Source organism: Macrobrachium nipponense, chromosome 36, assembly GCF_015104395.2.
Source record: "Macrobrachium nipponense isolate FS-2020 chromosome 36, ASM1510439v2, whole genome shotgun sequence".
Lineage (NCBI taxonomy): Eukaryota > Metazoa > Arthropoda > Malacostraca > Decapoda > Palaemonidae > Macrobrachium > Macrobrachium nipponense.
Window position 1 is genome coordinate 66,963,299 of NC_087220.1, and position 18,693 is coordinate 66,981,991.

Here is an 18,693-nt window from a genome sequence, read left to right on the forward strand (position 1 = left end):
CAAGGAATCGTTATTTCGGCTCCAACACAATTCTTCTTTCTTCGATAGACTCCTCACGGAGCCTTCGAAAGCACTTGGAGACATTGAAGGCATGGAACAGGAGGCTTCTGAAGGCGTCGACGGCTTCGAAGATCATCTCAATCAAGACGACTATGAAGATGAAAGAAATCAATGACTTCGACGGGCGATGAAGTTAGAAATTTTATCATTTCAACCACCGTGGATTATAACACAAAAATAGAATGAAAAATAATCCGTAAGTAAATAAATCAATAAATAACGAGTGTTTAAACTATTTTGATACGAGATGTGTAAATTTATATATATATATATATATATATATATATATATATATATATATATATATATATATAATATATATTATATATATATATATATATATATATATATATATATATATATATGTATATTTTTACACATCATTATAATTTTTTATCAGTTATAATCTTTCTTGGTTCATGTTACCCTCGAGATAGTGAACTGGATATTTAAAACGACATTTTGCAGCTTATATTTGTGAATATATATATATATATATATATATATATATATATATATATATATATATATATAATATTATGATATATATATATTCCACAAATATAACCACTGAGATTTGTAACAAAGAAACACTCATTGCTCAGCATATGAAACGCATTCAACCCTTTTACAATGAGATTCATAACATTCTTACACTTATTGACCTCATATATTTAACTGGTTACTAAACTAAGGATCTGAATTCCTATATCGAAAGAATGCAAAATACCCATAATAATAAAACTAAAGAATTTTGGCATCTTTATACCTAATTTTACAGGCAAAGAACGAGAGAGAGAGAGAGTGGTGTTCAATTTCTCCGATTACAACGTAACTAGGAAGGAGGATTTCTTTTATCTTTTGGGTTGGACTTCTGTTTACCTCATTATAAACCTTCGTACTATGAAAATTATTACCTGCCTTTTGAGGTACTTTTTTCCAAACTAAAGAACCTGCCTTAAATGCAAATATGCCGAAATCTCAAAACCGAACTATCCGCTTTTGCCCACTCTAATTACTATAGCAAACTGAAAAACTAGATGGGCTCCTTTCTTTGATAAAGATGATTTAAACACACTTCGTAATTGAGTAAAAAGGAAGACCTGATATTTTCAAAACCAGATAAAGGTTAAAAAAAAACCGGTATTTCTAAACAGGGTCGAATAGAATTCATAAGATGCAAACTATTTTATCGGATGACTCAAAATTTATGAAAATTAGTGAAAAGGATTTAAACTCATTTGTAGAAACGAGGACAGGATCAACAGTTTTTTTTAAAGTCCCTAAAGGACAAGCATACAATTATCAGGCTACTTACGACCCAGCTTCAATCGTCGCTGGCTCTTCTTTGGTGTCATGTATGGGCTTCCGAAAATACATAAGGAAAATGTTCCTATGAGGCCAATCCTTTCGTGCCTTACACAACGGCTGGCTACAAAATTGCCAAATATCTCATCCCTTTATTGGAAAGCTTTATTAATGAGCTTAGTCTTTCTAATTCTTAGAATTTAAAAACAGTATTTTGTGTCAGGATTCAGATTTAATCATGGCTAGTTTTGACATAGAATCATTATTTACTAATATACCCGTGGAGGAAACAATTGGGTATATTTCAGATACTATTTTTACTGATGATGAAAGCGTTCATCATGGTTTTAGCCGTCCTGATTTTAAGAAGTTGTTAGAGTTGGCAGTTCGGGACGCTGCCTTTGTTTTTAATGACGAGGTATACATGCAAGTTGAAGGTGTGGGCATCGGTAACCCACTGAGTTGCACATTCGCTAACATTTTTATGCACAAATTTGAGAGAGAACTGCTGGACAGTTGTCCCTCTTCTTTTAAACCCTTATTTTATCGCCGATATGTGGATGACACTTTTGTTCTTTTTAAGGACATTTGCACTGTGACTCGTTCTTGCAACATGCCAATTCTTTACATCCCAACATTAAATTTACGTATGAATTGGAAAACAATAACCAACTGCCTTTCTTAGATACAATTGTTATCCGTGATGACGACCGTTTTCACACAGGTATATTTCGAAAGGCAGCGTTCACAGGCCTTGGTCTTAACTTTTATAGTTTTTTTTTTTCAATTTTAAATTAAATTCGTTGTCTACCCTCCTCCACATAGCCATGACATTAACTTGTGATTGGAGTCTTTTCCACAAAGAAATCGGAATCCTTTACGATTATTTTAAATCAAATTGTTACCCTCATTATCTCTTTATGAAATATGTCAGGAAACTCTGGAATTTTCATTTCATCCTCCAGCAGCAATACATTTGGCCCAGAAACTCAAGTTTTATATACGATTTCCTTATATGCACGACACCTCTCTTTTACCTCACTTAAGGAGAATTTTAATTAATCATTTTCCAGCTGTTGATGTTACGTTTGTCTTAATGAACCCTAGAACTTTCGGTAATATGTTGCGTCATAAAGAGAGATTACCTCCCTTAGTGCAATCCGGCGTTGTCTACATTTATACTTGCTTAAGGTGAGATATGATGCACATATGGGTATTAGTTTCCGTACAGGATGTAAACTGTCCAACCCAGAACTATCTAATATTAGAAATCATGGGAAATTTTGTAAATATAGTAAAAACTATAAGGATTTCAAGATATTGTTATCAAGTCCATACGAACACCACCTTCCAATTTTAGAATCTCTAGCTATAAAGAAACTAGTTCCAACCTTAAACAACCACTCTTCGTCTGTTCCCTTGTACGTAGCTATAACCATGCCCTTTTTCTTGTTTACTTTCGATGCGTTTTCCAGGCATATTTAGAAGAGGAGCAGTTGCAATATTAGGGGGGGGGGAAACATTGGTAAATGAAGCTCTGTATTGTGGCACTGCTTTCAGAAAGCAATTTGGGTAATTACACGGCGGGGAATGAACTAGCTCATGCAAATTAAAAATCAGAAGATGGAGGGAGAAATGCATTCATGATTCTCTTTTTGCTCTACAGTGTGCAGGTGCACTATCTGATGAACACTTTTTTCCAATGTTAAGTGCATCCTCTAAGCACTTTATTTCGTCTTCAAGTGCAGCTGCTACATTTGAACACTTTATTTTTATGTTTAGTCTTCAAGTGCAGCTGTAAATTTCAAACTGTTTTATATCTAGTCGTCAAGTGGAACTGCATTATTTAAACACTTTTTTTTGTATTAAGTGCAACATTTAGAATTTTTTTTATATTTAGTCAAGTGCAGCTGGAACATTTAACAAAACATTTACGATAGAATTTCAGTAATTTGCTTGTGTGTGTGTGTGTGTGGCATTGTCAGAAACAAGGATTGACACATTGTAATCTTTAATTATATGTGACATTTTCATAATAACACAGGAACCATTTCTTTTCGTCCACAATAATTTGAGCAAACTTTCGCAAATATTTTACTGCATCTCCAAGAGTATCAACAAGGAATCTTCGATGGTGGTTCGTCTCTTCAACAACCAGTCCCATAAATTCGTTAATGAAAAATTCAGATAAATAATCTACGTCCTTTCAATTTTCATTCCTATCACATTTTGACACACTATCGCTGCCACTGCCATCAAATATAAAATCTCTGGGCTGGAAATGACAGTCACCCAACTCCCACAAGCTCTTCTCTCCATCTGCCGGTGGTCAACGCAATATCGTACAATCAGGTTCCAAGCTGTTTAAACAAATGTACCATAAATGATTCAGCTGCAACCAAAGGGTTAAAAGGCACTGGGAGTGTCTCTATCCATCTCAGCAACCTCGAAAGCAATGTATTAGACACTAATATCTGTCATTTTTTAAATTTCATTTTTCACCCCTTATCACTCCCACCTGCCTATCATGGCTGAACTTGTTCTTATGGAGCATCAAAGAAGTGTCACAATTTATCTCAGCGACCTAGTAAACTATGAATTAGATGTTAATATAATTGTCTTTGGTTATTTTTACATGTCATCCACTTCCCACCCCTTCTCACACACCCCTTTCTTGGACTGAAAGGGCATCAGGAGTGTTACTATTCATCTCATCAACCTCAAAAACTATGGATTAGACTTTAATATCTGTCATGGTCATTTATTTTTACATGTCATCCCCTTCCACCCCTTCCCACCCCCACCCCCTTCCAACTCTTCTCACCCCTTTCCATCTGGGCTGAATCTGAACTATAATGGCTTCAGGAATTATTCATCTCAGCACTTCGAAAAACTGTGGGTTTAGACACTAATATCTCTCGTTTTCTGTTATTTTTATATGTCACCTACTTCCCATCCCTTCTTACACCCTTCATAGTTATCGGGGCTGTATTTGGACTTAATGGGTATTGGGAGTGTCACTATTCATCTCAGCAACCTCGAAAATTATGGATTAGACAATAATATCTGTCATACTCTGGTTATTTTTACTGTTACCACCCCCTTACCACCCCTTCTCACCCCACTCGCATTGGTACCAGGGCCCCCAACAAGCTTGATAACTATTTTGAAGTAATGGAGTTAGCGCCAATAGCATTGGGGCGGGGGGGGGGGGTGTTGTTATAAGTATTATCTTTTCAAGGGGTTATATATGTTTTTAAGAAAATCTGATCATTAGAATGTGTTCGAACCCTATGTTATCTTAACCTCTGTGCTAAATTCCATATTCATTGGTTCACTGTTGTAGACATTCACTTGGAACAAAAAGATGTGGTTTCTCATCTATATAATACACACAGACACACATACACACACACACACACATATATATATATATATATATATATATATATATATGAATAACTTGATCACGAAGTATATAAGACGTGATGCTATGTATAAATAAAGGTTTTTGCCACGAAGGAAAAAAATGATAAAGCGAGATAGCCAAGCACTTTCGGTCTAGTGCGACCCTTTACTCAGGCACAACTGTTGTGCCTGAGTAAAGAGTCGTACTAGACCGAAAGAAAGCAGCAGCGGTTACTGCCATTGCAATGAATGGGACGGACAATCCTCCAGTTCTAGTAGGCCCTCCAGCACAGAGCCCTAAATTTGATGTACCTCCCAGAGGTCGCTCTCTTGCCACCAGGTCCGAGCTTTCAATGACGCTGGTGCCCAGATATCCATCATTCGCGAGGGTGAGATTCCTTACCCAGCTCCGGTTGACAGGCACCAATCCGTCATGTATAAATGTGCCTGAATTTGTTTCCCTAAACTGTTGAATACAACAAGACAACAGAACTCGTTAACGTCATTGTGAATGTTAACATTAAAGAACTTGTTTTTAATGAAAGGGAAAAAAAGAAACAAAAAAACATAACCCCTTTAGAGAGGGTGGCCCTTGAGAATGCTGAGCCTTCAGTCACTGCCACTCTTTAGACCTATAGCTGTTGGCTCAAGAGTTATTTAACATGGACGAATATGAGTATCATATAGGTATCCGTGTCAGTGACTTGCTAATTGCAATGCCAGATTTGTACAATCATTCGGTATATAATAGTAATAATAATAATAGTTTTACATTTTACAGTCACATTTTCAATGTGTATGAAGAAAATTTCGTATAGCAACAGAGCATTTATTATTTTTTATGAAAATGGCCTTCAGTTTCTCATATATTTATCACCTTTTATATACATATCTATTTTTTATAAGCATACACACACTTCAATACATATTTACTGTATATATATATATATATATATATATATATATATATATATATATATATATATGTATATATATATATATATATATATATATATTTAGTGAAAGCAGCAAGATGGTTTTGGAAAGCTCATTCTCAGACTAGGAAAAGAAGAGCACGGGTCCAGAACCACCACATCTTATTGCTTTGAGTTTCGTTGTTTCTTCATAATAGCATTTTTAAGCATAAAAGGGCCATTGCAATATTTTAATTGTTTAAAGATCATACAATCATTATTGGCTGACAAAGCTGAGTAAAGGTGACAACAGATATAACTGATTTACAATAGCATGAGAGAATGAGAGAGGGATAATGGATGCATTTTACTTAGAATTCAGTCGTTGATATCTGATTTTTTCCAAGAAATTTTAATATTTCTACAACAGATTCTTTTACCTATTTTTATATTTCTCATTTTGGTTATCTAATTCTTCACTATTATTATTATTTCGTTGTTTTTCATTTGTTTGTTTGTATTGTGCTTTTACGTTGCATGGGGCTGGGGAAGGGGGTTAAGTAACCCAGGTGACCGGCCCTGGACCCGTCAGTGTTCCTAAGCCAATGATCCCAAAGGCCACGCCTCCTTCTTACGGCCACCAGTACAATCGCTGAAGCTACTTTCTCTTTGCACTTGAACTTGAACTAAGGAAGTGGGACCACTCCATTCGCCTGGTGTCTTCACCCCGTGTAGTCACGAACACCAGAGGATCCCTACAGTTGAGAAGAAGCGTCTGGACATTATTCTTCTTCTCCATTAAAGTAAGGACAACAGGGAATTTTTAAGATTACTGAAGCCACGCATCCAGGAGAATCCTACTTTGTAATTAGGTAAGTACCACGAGAATTTTAAGATGTCGTGTGGAAGTGGTTATAACCAAATTGTTATGTTCCATTTATGTAGGGTTCACATCGTTATCCTCAAAATCAAGTGGTGTAGAAGTGTCATCAATTTAGTGAACGACGTAGGGACAATCCCGAATGCATATGGCGTTGTGATAAAGTGTAACAGAAGATTAATGATCTACGAAAATTGTGACGAACTTCGGAATTTGCATATTTGCTCCACCCGGCAAGGCGAACTTTTTTTCTTAGTTCCTGGTGGCCTAGACTGAACGGTTCTTGAAGATGTGGAAGATACGTGCAATACAGTAGGTCTTAATTTGTGACGAGCCAAGCGTGGCTCTAGAAATGTGAATCCATGGTCTAATTAAACTAACTTGTATATAAAATTACGATGAACATCGCAAGAAGAATACTATAACAAGTTTTTCGTCCCATTTCTCACTCTCTCTCTCTTTCTCTCAGGTCCTTCCGAGGTGCTCATCGAACATAATGAGGTTCCTTCAAGTAAACCTCATGACTCTGCTTTCCCTGGTCCTACTAGGAGAAGTTGCTGGTATGAAAAAAAAAAAGTCTTTCTTAAGCTTACTTCATGTGTATAGCCATTATTTCATGCACAAGATATCTTACAAAAGAATTATGACGTGATATAAAATTTAGGCCATTTTATTAACGTAATTCCACCTACTGTAATCATTCACACACTTTATATGATGAACTACAGTGAAGAAATGATTGCTTAAAATGTTACTGGAAAAGTAAGGTTACTTTTGTCATTCAAAATTCGGCTTCTCTCAACAACAGTCAACTCGGAAATATTCTCATCGTACATCCACGAAAACTACAGAAACACGATGGAAGAATATAAATTCTTCTCTCTCTCTTTCATCCACAGGGGGTGTATCAAAACGGGATTCGATACTCTGGGAAGAAGTTTTTGGTAAGGCACATTACAGAAAGTGGAAATATTATTGCATACACCTGATACACACAGTCACACTGCAAAATGATTCAAATTAGTCTGTGTTTATGAAGATGAATTATAGCAATGACATTTTTGCACTTTAAAAAGGTATTGACGATAAAGTCATTTCTGATTTTTGGTAATAACCACTGTGGTGTAATCCTTGCACAGCGAAAGAACTCTTGCTTGCAAGTTTAGTGCAGCGTTAGATTTTTATACAGTGGAAAGTTCGTAATGACAATGTTTTTTTTTCTCTTCTGGTGAATTTCCATGACTACATTACTGTGAAACGGTTCTTTCTTTTCCTAATGTTGATGTCATGAGACGAACCTTGAGTTTTTATGGCACTCTGAAATTAATCAATTAACCTACTTCTTCTTTTGCCTACAGGAAGTTCTAAAACTTCTCTCTCTCTGCGAGAAGCCTTTGGTCTCCTTCCCACAGCTGCATCGGTACTTGTCGGATCAAGGATGACTTCGGCTCCTGCCTGACGGATAACCAGTGTTGCAAAGAAAGATTCAAAGACAATGAATACTTGCAGTGTGCCAGAGGTCTGCACAGTCAGTATTAAATGACAAGACAGGTATTTGTTTCTTAATACTGTTGTTGGTTATTATCAGGAAGTGTTCGGATTGGTTGGTCAGTTTCCTGCAATTTGTGTTCTTTGCAAGACAGGCTATTAATGCTACGTTCATTCTCTCATTTTATTAAGTCATATGCATAAAACAGGTTTAGTAGAATAAAACTAAGTGTTAAACCACGTTTTAATGATATCAAAACAATAGACTAAACTGCCTTACAGGGCTCATGATGCCAATGTCAAAATTAACTTCACGTCGCTACTGAGGAACTTGGGTATAAAGTAATGAAGATTACTGAATGTGACTGACGTCCTAATATGAAGCTTGAAATTTTAAATGATCAGAGTCGTGGCACAAAATCAGTTATTAAACTGAATACCGAAAGTGAAGCAAAAGTTCCACACACTATAAACTAAATCTGAATCTTTGTTAATTATTGGGCATATAAGATAAATGTGGTACTGACATGAAAATTACAATATGAACAGAATTTGGGACTACGTTACCAATGTGAGGATTACATTAAATTTGGATGTGAAACTATTGTACCAACATGAAAAAAAGAGCACATTGCAAAATTGCTTGAAACTATGGTACCAAGATGAAAATTACAATAAATATATTACCTGTCCCTATGGTACATATATTAAGGCTTTTGATATATAACCTGAACCCAAGAGTACTTTCTGTATCAGCCTAAAGACTCCTCAGTCAAGTCAAGTTAAGCGACTGTCAGCAATCTGTCTGATCATTCTTTAACCGGAAAGACAAGACAGGTAAGAGTCTCCCTTTAAACTCCCGAGCACAGCAGTCTGTGTCCACCTCACAGGAACCAAGTTCTGGTCTTTCCTGACAATCTTTGATGCACTCGTGACTAAAGAAGATCTCTGCAACAATCAATCTTGCCTGATCACTCTTCTGATGCTTGACGCGTGTTTCTGAAGATTTAACACTTTTATTATACAAACTTCTGCTTTAATAGTTTTGTTCATACATGATCCAGATACACTGGTGTTCTGAAAACCTACATAATCGAGAGAACGGTAGTGACTGGTGAAATATAGCAAGTACATTGTGGCATGAAACATATGGTGAGCACATACCTAGGATACCTACAGTAATTGGCTGTTCAGCAGACGTTCCTAAAGCTTCTTCTCTGAACGACACAAAGAAAAACAGAACCTAAAAGGTAAGACTTGGGAACCTCATCTTATACCGGCGGGTATCTTCCCTAAAAAAACTGAGAAAAGAAAAAATGGTTTTGTGAGGAATCTTTTTTTCCACTTATTTATGAATTTAAGTAGTTAATGAATATGTTTGTAAAATTCTAAAAGCAATTATTACTTACACATTCTGAGAGCCACCCAACGGATACAAGGCAAGACCACCTATGTATGCTGCAGTACGCTATGCGAAGTATGTTTTTATGGTTAGCAGGTGTAGCAAGATTTTAGATCTAATATTACATTCCTATAAACATATTCTGATCTTATATATTTGATTTTACGGGATATATGAACACGTCTAACGCTAGAAATACTATGTGCAGTGTGGCGATATCAGGTCTCTTCTTGTAATTGGCAGCAACTTTTCCATGTTTCGTATTCAAGTTTTGGTTGGGATACGACCTTTTCTACATACCGTACCGAGATTGTGGAGAATATTATTTGCATTAGTATTGTAAATGGAGTAAGAAAGGGAAAATAAACAGCGCTGATTGTAGAAGGATCATCACCGTTAAGGGCAGCCTCATTGTGTAAGTGGCTGTAGCCTGTAGACCCAATTAAGACACAGGACTAAGTATTAATGATTCGTAACCTGTGTAGCCTCATCATTAGTATTGCCATCATCTTCATCATTGTTTTTTTTCTGTTCCATTTTGATTGCTATCTTTTCGCCCCGTTTTTTAAGCAATTTGTTTGTTAGGCCTATTGCCTCATTAGGCCAATCCTAGTAAATTTATATTCAAAACCATAACCTCATTCTGGTGGTGGATTTGTTTACATTGTGAGGGGAGGGGTTACGGGCCTAAACCTACTCGTTGAAGAGGGTGGAGAATTGAACCTTATTACTTAATTGATCTAATATTTCTTCTAGTCAATCCATTCGACATGAACATCTCGTTCTATTCTACATATCATACAAGTGCGCTGACATAAACTGAAATTGTATGTCCCTGTGGCATCTCCACGACCGCATCAACACCAAAAATGTTATGTATTCAGCTTGTTGATATTTACATAATACAGGCGTCTAAGGAGATAGGGGCCCATATGTCATTTAAAAAAACAAAAAAACAAAAAGGCCTTAGAAAAGGAGAGACAAAGGGTTAAAGTTAAAAGTTTGTAGCAGGAAAACCATTAAAGGTAATAAGATGAAACTTGCGGCAAGTTATAGATGATGTTGTTGGAATTTTTAGACCCCGAAAATTTGTTTGGGAACGGTTTGCGCGCACGCAAGCGCGCACCAAAGCAGACAATAAAATAAAACCATTAATATTTTTTGGGTTGTAAATGACAATAAAGATTTTTTTGCTATAAAATCATTTCACCATAACCCCTCGCATCCCTCAAAACACACTATTGCATTATTGGCGCGCACGCACGCGTAAAAACACACGCAAAATAGTAGAATAAAAAAGAATATTTTTCTATGTTGTAATTTAGAAATAAGGACTTTTTTGGTAGATAGTTGTTTCATTCCGACCCCCACTACCCCCAAAGTCCTAAAATGGTATTGCAGATTAGCAAGCACGCGTCATAAAATACGCACAATAGCAAAGTGGAAGGAATTACGAGAAAAAAAGGCAATAAAAATAAAGGCATTTTTTCTTGTTATGTTGTTTCATTCTAATCCCTCAACCTTCAGAAGTCCCTAATATGTATTGCAGGTGCACAAGCCCTCGTAAAATCATAAGCAAAATAGCAAAATGGAAGGAATTTACAGTTTTAAGTGAAAAAAGTAACAACAAAGGTATTTTTTATTGTTACGTTGTTTCATTTTAATAACTTTACCCTAAGAATTCCTTGATTTGCCTTAAGGGAGCACAGACAAACATCATTTCCAGTACAATGAAAAAACATTGTTATAAAATTAGATGTAAAATAAGAATATTTTGTAACACATCGATCGCCACAAAATAATATTGGAAAAAGATAATAATAATTGCATGCATGCAAGCAAACACAAAAACAACAAACACAATCTTACCCTAAAGCAATGAATAAGTATTAGAAAAAAATAAGACTGTAAATTGAATGAACAAGGACAACAACATTAATGAAATGGCAATAAAACAAAATAATTAATGATAATAACACTCAACCTCCCGAATATCTTGCACCTGGTCCAAATGCCCCCCCCCCCCCCCCCCACTGATTTGACTTAGTAGTCAAAAAGATTCTCCTGCACCTCATCATCGTCGTCCGATGCAAATTCATCTTGCTCACGACGACTTGGGCGCTGAATTTACGTAAAAATCAGTGAAAAACACGATTGCAATACACTAAGCGCCCTGTAATCATTCACGTGGTCTTGGAAGTACTTTAAAAGGATGAAGATACAAAGCCACTGATTGGCGGGAATTACTCTACTCTGCCAAAGCGAGCATAAGTCGGGCATCCTGATTGGCCGTCAAGAAGGCCAATGCGTGTATTTCTGTATCCTTTTACCGAGTCGAGTCGCATAAGTCCCTTTCTAATTAACCGCGTGAGTCAATTTTGGTCATAATCTTTCAGATGAGAAAAACATTGGTTTTCAACCTAGAATGCGCAGGGGCTTACAAGTCATACCATTGGAAAGAACATGACTAGAGCAACGTTTTAAGTTTTTTTATTTTTCTGGTATATACGCCCCTTTCTCCTTAGACACCTCATATATTCATCGATATATAATCAAAACAAAGAATTTTTTTTCAGATAATAAGGCAATGAAACGAGAAACACGTTACGAATCATTAATACGTAGCCATGTTTATAGAGTCTTCAGGCGTAAAGAGTTTCTGACGTGATACGTTCTCGTCACGGAAAGCAAAGCAACAAGACTTTCTCAACTCATCTTTATCCGCCAGGTTTATATATAGATCCATCCTAAAGGGCCTAGTTTTATCCATAAGGCTTTCTCGTTATTATTTGTCGGTTACCAGCTTCAAAAGCAGAGAAATCTACGCGGTGAAAATTTTAATACCTTTTTTCTTTCTTTTTTGTGAAGTTACGACCTTTTATAGCAAGCAATTCGCGATAAGGTGCAGCTTGTTACCGGTTAAATTCGGGAAAGGGAGAAAAAAAAGAAAATATATCTTATTCGTGGTGGACACCGTTTAGTATAGACGCGCCAAACCGGTGTAAACTGCAATACAAATTAAGCATTAACAGGAGTATTATTCCTAAAATTGATTGAGGAACAAAGTGTTTTGTGCCCAGGGAAAAACACACACACAAAGATTTATATACCGATTACATAACCTGAGGACAAGCTTGGTTATATTGAAGTATATATAACATTTTAAGGTGCACATATGTTATATTATATTGAAGAGAATCAGGAACTCGCAGCTTACTAAACACAGCTTCGGATGTACTTAAGATTCTTGAGGAAGAGTCAGGTGCTTGGTTATTCTATGCCACTGCTTGCAAACTCCTCCCTCTGTTTGGCAGCCACCAATCACCGAAGACAAAATCTCTCTGTCCTGAACCCTGGAGATCCATTAAGGTTCATATTTAAACCACCGCATTTACCAGCTATTTCATTCGCTCGTTGTTCCTTACCCAGTCCAGTCCTTCGGTTTCCTGGTTCCTGAAGGCTGACGCCACAAACACAGTTGCAGGCACAGTAAGTTTTGACTATACTCTGTTTTTTTTCATCTGTCCATTGGCCTGTTACTATACAAAAACACCACAGGCGGATGGACAGATGAAAAAAAACAGAGTATAAGTAGTTCCTGGTTCCTGTTTCCTAACGCTCATCCCACAAACACAGTTGCGGGCACACTACACCGTTTATGAGGTGCAAACATAAAGGGTCAATCACTGGAGTGGCGATCTCCCTGCTTTAAACACTCATTAAACCCTAAACACTCACTAAACACTAAATACTCACTAAACACTAAATGCTAATTAAACCCTTAAACACACATCAAACAGTGAATGAATATCCGCTCATCACTCACTAAACACAAAATAAACACTTACACATTAAACATTCACTAAACACTAACAATCATAAGACATTAACTAAACACTCACAAAACATGCACAGATACATACTAAACATTTACTAAACACAAACATTCACTAAACCCTAAACACTCACTGAATGCTTACTCACCAAACATTCGTTAAACACTAACATTCACAAAACATTTTCACTAAACTCTAAACACCAACTAAACATACTTACACACTAAACATTCATTCACTAAATGCTACCATGCACTAAACCTTCACCAAACCCTAAACACTCCCAAAACATTTCGTACACTCGACATTCACTAAACTCTAAACATTTGCTAAACATTCACTGAATGCTTATACGCTAAACAGCTGTTCAACACTAACATTCACATAACATTTCACTCAACTCTAAACACTCACGAAACATTCACTGAATATTTACTCTAACATGCACTAAACACTCACTGAACATTATTTGATTACTTAAACACTAAACATTCAGTAAACATTCACTAAACCCTAAACTAAACATTTCCTCATAAACACTCAATAAACACTCACTAGACCTTAAAAATTTGCTAAACACTTATTTATTAAACATTAACATTTTAAAAAATCACAATTGCGCTAATCCTTGTTCAATTTCTGGGCTAGCAGACCTTTAAAAATGGACGCAAGGCTTTGCAACGCCGCCCTGGTGGAAGACCACCGAACCATAGACGTAGTATTGGTATAGAGATCGCAACTGCAAGTATATAGCCTCTATGGGTGCAAAGCTTTATTTACTTTTATCCCAACTCCCTTTCATTTCTTCTTCTTTATAAGTGAGGCAGAGCCGTGCTACTTCGCTTTGACATCCATCGCTTTCGAGGTTAAGAACATTCTTAATTTTGAGGGCTATCCTTATATATTCTCCCAGATTTCTGTTAGGGGATTATCAGTGTCCCTAAATTTATATCCTGATCTAATTTTTGTAGCAATTTACATGTGAATAAATGTTCGGTGGTGTCCTCCTCCCTCTACATATTTCACAGACCTCTTCCTTAAATTTGCCCCGGAAGTTAGCCTTTAAGTTCAGCATATTAAGTCTGGCTTTCATTATGAAACAAGCTTCCTTTGTTTCCAGTTCCCTTATATACTTGTTTTCCTCGAAGTCATCTAAGAATCTCAGCTTCTTCATTTCTTTTCTCTTTTCTTGGATATCTTGATTAATTCTTATCTTTATTTCCTTTTTCAGTGCTGCTTTAGGATATTCTCTTAGTCCATTAATTTCTATATCATATTTGGTGCATGTGTTCACCACACTTTTGTCCAACATTGCCCATATGGGGCTCTTAACTGATCTTCAACTATTTCATTTATAAATCTTTTCTCCTCCGAATATATTATGTTGTGGAAAAGCATTATCTTCTGATAATCAATTCTGTAGGCTACTGGCCATATGCCGGACTCCGCTATAATTCCCCAATACTGCGTGCCCTTAGGTTGTTCATACATTCCTCGAAGGATCCTGTACTGCATTTTCTCTAGTGCATTTAACTCGTTTTCCGTTACGTTACTCCATGTCTCTAAGTTGGCAAATAAAGTTGGTACAACTTTCTAGTGCCATATTTCCTACTTTTTTAACGTCCCAATATCTTCTGAATTCTCTTAATAGGTACTCAACCTTTTGATTTCTAAAAGCGTTTGGACTCTGGACAATCTTCGCCTTCTTCACTTGGGTAAGGGCGACGCTAGGACCTTTGTAGAACAAGGGAACCCGATCATTCAGGGAAACTACTATTGAGACACATATGAAATTTGAAGTTTTCAATTGTAAGCGGTTATAACCGGGCTGTATAGTATGTAATTCTTTAATGTTTAGTACAGTGATTCCCTGAAAATTCTTGGGAGACTAGAAGTGTTTCTTTTTCTTTTTTGTCATATAACTTACGCCTACTCTGGATCAATGGTATTAGGGGATTACGGGTTCAGGAAAAATATGGATGAAGTAGCATATTCACTCCACCTCGTAATGATTTTTTTTTTTCTTTTTTTAGTTGCCAGTGGCCTAGACCCATCAAGATGACGATAACTTGACTCAGTACCCGTGAAGAAGAAGAAGAAGAAGAAGAAGAAGAAGAAGAAGAAGAAGAGAGAGAGAGAGAGAGAAGAGAGAGAAGAGAAGAAGAGAGAGAAATGCAGTGAAGAATTTGTATGCTCAAAGCGCGGGCAAGACCACGGTTTAGCAATTGTAATGAAGACGAGACAAATCATTTGACTTTGCCAAGGCCACAGGCTCATAGATCATATCAGAAGTATACAAAGAACTACAACAACTAGACAATAAAGTGTAGACATATATAATCTAACACAAATACACACAGAAACATAGAAATTCATGGAAATTAAAAAGAATATTTTACGTTTAAAATTAGTTGTGATGTAGGTGACTGTTTCCAACGAAACTTATTATAAGTGAAATTGATCATTTTCTGTCCATCTCCTGTAACTGTACATTACTTCAATCACTTTAAGAAAAAATCTTTCAGACGACTCCAGTAGGTCTAGATGTGCGAAGCGCCAGCTATGGGTCTAGAAATGTGAATCCAAATCCATCCGTAGTCTACTTAAACTCTTTTGTGGCCTCTGAATTGTGATAAACGTCACAAGAAGAAGAATATAACAACTTTTTCGTCCCATTTCTCTCTCTCTCTCTCTCTCTCGTCTCTCTCTCTCTCTCTCTCTCTCTCTCTCTCAGGTCTTTCCGAGGCGCTTATCGAAAATAATGAGGTTCCTTCAAGCAAGCATCGTGGCTCTGTTCTGCCTGGTCCTGCTGGGAGAAGAAGTTGCTGGTATGCAAAAAAGTTTCCTTTATCAAGTATTCTTCATGTGTCTATACTCTGATTTTTTTTTCATCTGTCCGTCCGCCTGTGGTGTTTTTGTATGGTAACACTGCGTCCCGGGCTTTAGATAGTTACGCTATTTGTAAGTTTTAGGTAAATAAAAGGATATCTGGGTGTACATTTGCAACTGAAAAGTGTTTCAATAATTTACTGTATGCGAATTACACCGTTAATATTCGAAATAGGATATTATTATAATCGTTGAATGCAAGCTGAATGTAACTATCTAAAGCCCGGGACGCAGTGTTACCATACAAAAACACCACAGGCGGATGGACAGATGAAAAAAAAAACAGAGTATAGTCATTATTTCATGTACCAGATATTGTAGCGTGAGCAAATGTCAGCTTTGGCCTAAGGCTACTGTGACGTGATCTTCAATTCAGCATAATTTTAACTACGTAATTCCAGCATCATTAATTGCAGTCATTAACGTTATATGGTAAACTACTGTAGAGAAATAGTGGCTTAAAATGCTAACGGTAAAATAAGGTTTTCATGGTTGTATTGATCGGTGTTCCCAAAGTGGGGGAAATTCCCCCCATGGGGGGGGGGTGATTTGAAGCTACCAGGGGGGGAAATAATTACACTACCTACTAACTAAAAAAATCCCCCTTCTCACTAATTTAATCCTAAAGTAGAAGAGCAAACAAAAGTCCTTTTATTTGTTACTAACCACTCTCCATGGCTATGTGGTTAGTTGTTACCAACCGCTCTCTATCCACTTTACTCTGTAACTATATGTTTATCGGTACATTTATATATTTGAAAAATAAATTAGCAAATAGTCACAGTGTGTTTCAACTACATTTTCCCTCATACACATGAAGGGGGAAATGACAGAAAAAAAAACTTGGGAACCACTGCTATAGATTAACCTTTTCTTTACGACATTAAATTCAGATATCTTCCAGTAGAACATGCACGCAGAATATAGAAATTTGACGGATGGATTCTACATTCTTCTCTCTTTTTTCACCACAGGAAGTGTAGCAGGATCTCGCATCAAACGTCAGTCTAAAGAGCCTCCGCTGGAGCCGGCATCCATCGCCGGTCAGGAGAATCATGAATGCGGAAATGACAAATGTCTCGTGAGAGGTGATTCAGGCTCTTGCGTGCCAAATGTCGATTGTTGCAAAAAGGATTTTAGCGGCCATGACTTCGATTGTTGCGAAGGGGGCTGGAAAGCCAAAGGCTGTCGTAAACCATAAAAGCAATTTACCTGCTTTTGTTTGTTACCGGCTCTGTTAGAGAGATGCTCTTACAATAGCATAGTCTCATGATCAGAGAGTTCAGCCGGTAGTGTTCATTCTTATTCATTCAGTAACTATTGCTTTTCATTGGGGGGAGGGGGGGCGAGAAAAGTCGTTATGACCAACTGCCACTTGCACCAGACCACTAAGGTGTGTTGTCCTATTAAATTCCTTTTTAAGAGATGATGGGGAAACTAACGTCACTTTTGAACCTTCATTTTCATCCAGAATTAGTTGAGTGTATAGTCGACATACGCAGGGCAAAATCCTACAATATCTTTAAAAAAATTCTAAACCTAGTTTAATACAGTGATGGAAAACACAATTTCAAATGTAGGGTTATAATAACTGACAATACATCATAATTCTGGGTTTCTCGGGATATCTGAAAGACTCACTGGTAATATTCTCCTTGTGAAATGGACTTTTTCAAACTATGATTTTTTTTGGTCAGTGAAATCTAGCTTTAGAATAATGTGAAACTTCCTACAAAATCGATGTTAAAACTGGAAGTATCAATACTTATCTTTTAACTAATGGTTTAGTCCTATGACAGAAAATGTCATTATCTTTGTTTATCCTTCACAAACCATTTTAAACTAGTTTCTTGAGAGACAAAGGCGATTTTCGGCTGTAGTATGTTCACCAGTGTACCATTGTGGTATGGCTTATAGTCTCATTAAGCGTGACCTTATAACAATGCATTAAACGTTTATCTCAAATGTGGGATTTGTGTATCACTTAATGTTCTGTTTATTTGTAACATTGTTTCCTTCATAAATTGTAATCAGTCTGATTTTGAAAGCAATAAAATGAAGTATGTGTTGTAACCTTTTCTTTGAACCATTCTCTTCTTTACGAAAGTGATGTAGTTTTTAAAATTCCACATTTGATAACGAGTTATAAGACATTGCAAAAAAAAGAAAAAAAACAAAGCTTCGAAAATAGAAGGAAAATAGGGCTAAAACTAAGTAAACGAAAGTTCTAAATTGCCACCAATGTCACTGCAATGTTGCAGTGTTCGTCGTTCTCTCGTGCATTAGCTAAAAACCAAAAGAATTTTATTGTTTGTATTTTAGTTTTTCCCTGCTCACATGCAAGGGTGTCCAGTAATATATATATATATATATATATATATATATATATATATATATATATATATATATATATATATATAATGTTTTGTTCCTATTATGTTTTTATTAATGTTCCTATTAATGTTTTTTATAATGGTTATTTTATCTTCAGTTTACCTTTGTAAAATA

The 18,693-nt window shown here is 36.3% G+C and overlaps 2 long non-coding RNA genes across 2 annotated transcripts; both read left to right on the plus strand.

The window, feature by feature from the left end:
• Positions 1–6,386: 6,386 nt before the first annotated feature.
• Positions 6,387–7,582, plus strand: LOC135203365 (uncharacterized). Its single transcript, XR_010311937.1, has 3 exons — positions 6,387–6,562; positions 7,040–7,130; positions 7,470–7,582. It is a non-coding gene; the product is annotated as an uncharacterized LOC135203365 (long non-coding RNA).
• Positions 7,583–12,794: 5,212 nt separating this feature from the next.
• On the plus strand, positions 12,795–18,253 carry LOC135203810 (uncharacterized). The gene is made up of 3 exons (XR_010312033.1): positions 12,795–12,949; positions 16,031–16,124; positions 17,160–18,253. It is a non-coding gene; the product is annotated as an uncharacterized LOC135203810 (long non-coding RNA).
• The last annotated feature ends 440 nt before the right edge of the window (positions 18,254–18,693 follow it).